The sequence below is a fragment of the Lepidochelys olivacea genome, assembly GCF_965140295.1.
Source record: "Lepidochelys olivacea isolate rLepOli2 genome assembly, chromosome: 5".
NCBI lineage: Eukaryota > Metazoa > Chordata > Testudines > Cheloniidae > Lepidochelys > Lepidochelys olivacea.
The window spans coordinates 44,861,671-44,867,832 of NC_140415.1; positions in this window are offsets into that span (position 1 = coordinate 44,861,671).

Here is a 6,162-nt window from a genome sequence, read left to right on the forward strand (position 1 = left end):
ACATGGTATTCATGAGCTTTCCTATGAAGTGGGGTCTCTGGTTATAGTCTATGATTTCTGGCAGCCCAAACCTGGTGAATGTTTGTTCCATTAACACCTTTGCCATTGTTATGGCTGTAGAGTCACGAGTGGAGTATGCCTCCACCCACTTCATGAATGAATCCATGACTACTAAACAATATTTGTGACCACATCCTGTGCATGGTAAGGAACCTGTATCATCAATTTGTAGGCAGGACCATGGTCCCCCAATGCCTTGGTGCAACATAGGCCCTTTGATGACTTTTCTGTTCGAGTTGCTTTTGGCACAGGCCAGACAGTTTTGAATGTATTTGGTCACATCTTTGATAATGTCTGGCCACCATGCTACAGAGGTTATAAGGCCTACAGTCTTCGCCACACAGAACTGCCCCTGGTTATGGGCCAGACTAATCATCTCTCTGTGAGGATAGGTGGGCATAACCAGAACTGGTGACGCATCTTTCGCATCTTTTCTTAAGGCCGTTATGAGTTAGTGTTTATTTTAAAAAAATATGATAATTGCGATGTTCCTCCTTTTTTAGCACGTCTTGGATCGCCTTATCTTTATTCTGCAGTTCCTTCACATCCAGTTGCCCTGTTAATTCCACCTCTTGCGATTGTACTGTTAGCACCCCCTCATCAGAATGGGTCCAGAAATATTCCTCTCCCAATAAGGTGGCTTTCTTTTGTCAATTGGTCGACTTTGTTGCTCAACATAGAGATCTCTGCGTGGTCCTGACGGTGAGCCTTCACCTTGCAAAGGTAAGTGTTACCTGATCTTCTGGATGCTAACTTCCACGCATGGTGCAGCAAATACTTCGAGTGTGCAATCTGTCCTCCATCAGCTGACCTCATTCCTCGCTGAACCCCTACTGGCATCCACTCACTTAATGCCCATATGATCCAATCAGAATCGAAACATATCCATGTGTCTTCTGGATCTTCCTCATGTAGCACTACTAGCCCCGCCACTATTTCTGCGTCCCGGGCTGAGTTTGGCCTCACTGTTCCTTGCAGGGTCTTTCGAGACTCTACCCATAATGCTGCATAGCCTGCATAGGGTTTTCCATCCCTGTGGAAACAACAACCATCCACCACCCAGATCTTTAAATTCTGGTCCTTCACTCTTTGATAATTGTTTTCCACTTGGAAGGGTGACTTAGTCTGTTCCACTCGTTAGGAGGCAGTGGACATTCATGCTCTTGGCCTTCTTTGAGGAGGGCATAAGGTAGAACAGCTAATTGAGATGTTTTCTGCATGTCAACAGTTTTGTTCATGAGGCTAAGCATCCATCCAGCAAGTCTGGGACTTGACATTCGACCCTCATTAATTGACCGGATAGAACATAGTTGAGGTGAGCATGAGTGGTTTTGACGATCACTGGGGACGTGCCAATTAAATATTCCCAGTGACGCAGGGACCATACTAGAGCCAGTACTACTTTTTCACAGGTATTGTATTGCCGCTCCACTTCACTCAGGACTTTTGATCCATAAGCAATGGGCTTGAGTCCATTGCTCTGGTCCTGGAGGAGGACTGCACTGATGTCTTGGTCTGCTGTTCCCAACGGAAGTTGGGATGGCTCGTTGGGCTTCGGGTATGCCAGTGCAGGTGCTCTAGTGAGGGTTTGTTTTAAAGCAGTGAAAGCCTCTTCGTGTCCTTGATCCCACTTCCATTCCTGGCATACCCTAAGCAGTGTGTACAGAGGTTTGGCCAACTCAGCATAGCCCTTCACAAACTCTCTGGAGAACCCAGTAAATCCCAGGAAAGATCGCAGAGCTGAGACATCTTGAGGGGCAGGGAGCTTGCATATTAAGTCCCTTCCTTTCCCAGACTCATTCCTAGGTAGGTGACCTCTGAGAGCACTAGCTGAGCCTTGGCTGGGTTAATGATGAATCCGGTATTCTTTATTTTATTTAGGACAGCATCCAGGATTTCGAGGTTCTCCTCTCTTGTGTGGCAGTAGCTACTAAGATGTCATCCACATAGCTCAAGATATTGTCTCTTTCTGCCATGGAATTCCACATTCTTGAGACAAATCAGTGGCAAATCAAGGGAGCATTGTGGAATCCCTGTGGGACGCGGCTGAAGGTGTACCGGCAGTCCTTATACATGAAGGCGAACTTATACCAAGCTGATTGGTGAAGTGGAATTGAAGAAAAGGCGTTTCAGAGATCCAGTATGGAGAACCATCTCGCTCCTGATGCAATGGTTGCCATTATTTCATTAAATTTTGCAACCACTGGGGCTAGGCATGGGGTCACTCTATTGAGCTCAACTTAATCTATCGTTAATTGCCACGTCTTCTTATCCACCTTTATGACAGAACACATTGGAGAGCTGCACAAGCTTTCAGTCTCTATGAGCACTCCTTGCTCTACTAGTGCTTCAATGTTCTTGATGCCATCTTCTGCAGCAGCAGGATAGTGGTACTGACTTCATGGTTTGGGATCTGGCTCGTCAACCACTACCTCGGCTGTTATCTTTCCACACTGGAGTTTTTTTTTAGCAAACACCTCCAAGTGTCTTTGTGCAACTATAGCCACTTCTGCTTTCCAATCAGACATCACTAGATCTTCAGGTGCCTTCACAGCTACCACATGGTGGGATGCTGGAATTACCACATGCTGTCCATTTTCCACATTCTGGATCAACCTTTGATTAAGAAGATCCACTACCAGATTCAACTGCGATAGTAAGTCCATGCCAAAGATACCTTGGCCACCTAAGGCTTGAATTCCAAAGACAGCTTTGGTAGCAATTGTATGGATGACACATCTGATTGGCTTTGTGAAGAAAACCATACCTTCCCTTCCATTAAAGCCTACTAGGACCTTTATGTCTTTGATGGGGCGCCTTTTCACTTTAGGTTCAGCATCTGTGCATAGGATTGAAACTGTAGCACAGGTATCTATCAGCATCTGATGACCAAGTTTCCCAAATGCTCCCTCCATCGTGACTGATGTGGTTGGTCTTCCCCATTTGTTGTGTGTTAGGTGCCGTTACTGGGGAATGAGGGGGAGTTTGGCCCCATCACATCAGATTAGGAGTGTTTCCTTCTTGATGCTTGCTGGAGACTGCTTCCTGTTTCTCGTACCTCGTGAGCCGTTGTAGCAGCTTCTCTGCTGGTAATCCATTTATGGCTTCATTAGTGTCAAATTTAAGCAGCTTCTTCCATAAGGCATTTCTGAATGCCCTCTGCTCCTCATTGTGAGAGCTGTTCTGGTAACTATTTTTACCATGATGCTATGCTGCAGACCTTTTTTTCCCCTTGCTGACAGCTGGAATTCCCTCTGTGACCTTTGGGAAACTCCTTTTCTTTGCTACTCTGTCTGTGGTCACTGCTACCTTCCTCCTGGATCCAGGTATAGGGAAGGCTTCTCTCTGGATTTCATAGGCCTCTCATAACCTGTCCTCCAGTTCCCTCAGTGAGATGGTCTGATGGTTCAGTGATCCTAAAGTAACTTTCAGGGTGGGAGCTAACCCTCACAAGACTGCTTCCTGAAACTCTGGAGTGTCGCATGAAAGAGCACCAGTCAGAAATACAATAGCTTCTTCCTGCTTAAGTACTTTTCAGGTCATTCATGAACCTGTTGCCATTCACAGTAGTACCTTCCTATTAGATTTTGGTGGGGAAAGTAGAATTTCAGCACACATTCAAACAGCTGTAGAGTGTTCTCTGTGTCCCCCACCTGTAGATGGATGGGGAGGGTACTGAAATCTTCTCCTAGCATACACTCCTACACCAACACAGCATCATCCTCTTTGCCAAGTCCAGGGAGAGCATTTACCTTGGCCAGCCAGCCTAGGGCTGTCTCTTGATTTAAGGAACCAAGGGCTTTTCCCACTGCCTTTGCCTGCTCTGGAGTATACAGCTTGATCTCATGCCAAGTCTTTGTAGAATGTGACGAGCTAGGCCCACAGCTGATTACCACCATGAGAAGGTTTCTCCCCTCCTGGAATTCAGTCTCAATCGGCGCTGAAGGCTGCTTTCTCTCTGCTTCCCTTGTCTCCAGCTATCTTGATATTCTATGGAGAACTTCCTCCTCAGAGTCCTCTGAGCTGTTATTGCCCCGGCTGCATCAAGGGAGGGGCAAACCGCAGCCACTAGGAGCTGCGTGCAGCCGTACCTGCTCAGGAAAACAAAGTGTCTTGTGGCCTGCCAGGGGTTTACCCTGAACAAGCCGCAAACCAAGTTTGGGAACCCCTGCTCTATAGCTAATCTGCATATAACAATTTCATTACTGTGTTTGGGAGACTGCACAGATGGTGGATTACTTGGTCCAACTGCCACAGTTCTTCGAAACCACCCACACAATAACCCCAAACACACACATCCTCATTTGCCACCCACACAAATTCACACAACTCTCCCAGCACACTGCAACCCACACATAAATCAACACAGCTATCCTAGCACAACCCACACATTTGCCCACTCTCACACTTACTATAAAACCATAGCCACAGATTATCACCAGGTTCAATCGTGACCAGGATTTGTGGTCTATTACCATCCAATCTTTAAGTTCTCAGCCAGTTTTGAATTTCTGACACACAGCTTTATTAATTATCCCTGTGAGGGGCTTTCAGCTACTAGTTATTTAAATTTGACAAAATATTACTCCCAAAAAGCTGCACAGCATATTTTTTAAACATAAATAAACAAGTACTCACCTCTGGAATGTCATTTTACACTTATTGTATATGACTAGCTTTGGCAACTGTACTTTGCTAGCTAATATATAATTTTGGTCTTATAGTCCAAACAGAAACATATTTATGTGGCATATAACAACTTAAATGAGATAAGTATTCTCCCATTTCATTTCCATGGAAAGATGAGATATACTCTGTCTACCATAGTTCTGATGGAAGGACAGAGTCCTAAATTGTTTTTAAATCAGGCCCATATCTAATGTGCTCCAGTATCTCAGAAAAATGTGCAGGGATTTCTTACGGTTACTATCATGACTTATGAACTTGAATTAACTCTTGAGTTCCTCTTTCATATTAATAGTAAAGCACAACATACTGGGTGAGATAGACATGTGTGTAACATTATTTAACAGAAAACAAGATACAGTACAGCGAGCAAATATTTGTGCATCTCACCAAGGAATTATTTTTAACATTTTTTCTTAACTACTGTGATACATTAAACACTTATTTGTTCAAAGTCACTTTTTTAAAATAGGAAACCATGTTTTTCCTTCTCTGTGAATAGACATAATTAAAACAAAATGTCAGAAAGGAGTAATGTAATAATCTACATTATTTCTGCTTATATAAATATACAGGGCACTTTTTCTTGTGGTTAGTGTTTGTTGGGAGCAAAGGCAGATTTAGACTTGACAGAAGCCTACCGTGATTTAACATTTTAACAGAGTAATGTTTATTGTTGTGAAGAAATTGCAGAGTAATCAAGTTTGTGGGGAAAACAGAAGTAACCCCACAGCCATAAGAACGCCATGGAAAGCGGTGGCTGCCGGCTGGGAGCCCAGCTCTGTACGCAGAGCTGCCACCAGCAGTAGCGTAGCAGTAAGGATGGCATGGTATGGTATCGCCACCTTTACTTCTGTGCTGCTGCCTGCAGAGCTGGGCCCTCAGTCAGCAGCCACCGCTCTCCAGCCACCCAGCTCTGAAGGCAGCGCAGAAGTAAGATTGGCTATACCACATCTCCCCTAAAATGACATTGCAACCCCTTGGCAACTCCCTTTTGGGTCAGAACCACCAATTTGAAAAACACTGGTGTCCCCTGTGAAATCTGTACAGTATAAGGTAAAAGCACACAAAAGACCAGATTTCACAGTCCGTGACACGTTTTTCATGACCGTGAATTTGGTAGGGCCCTACATAGGTATAAGAAAAGATAACAAAAAGTTTACGTATAGCCAGCGTAACAGAGAAGCTGTAGACTGCGCACTTGGAGGTGACTGCAGTGAGTCACATGGTCAGGGTCTAACTGATTGCCATTCTGACCAAGGGGAAAATTCCTTCCTGACCCCAAATATGGCAGAGACCTGGGGGCTTTTCACCTTCCTCTGCAGCACAGGCCATGGATCACTTGCAGGTTTAAACAAATGTAAATGGTAAATTCTCTATAACTTGAAGTCTTTAAACCATGATTTGAGGATTTCA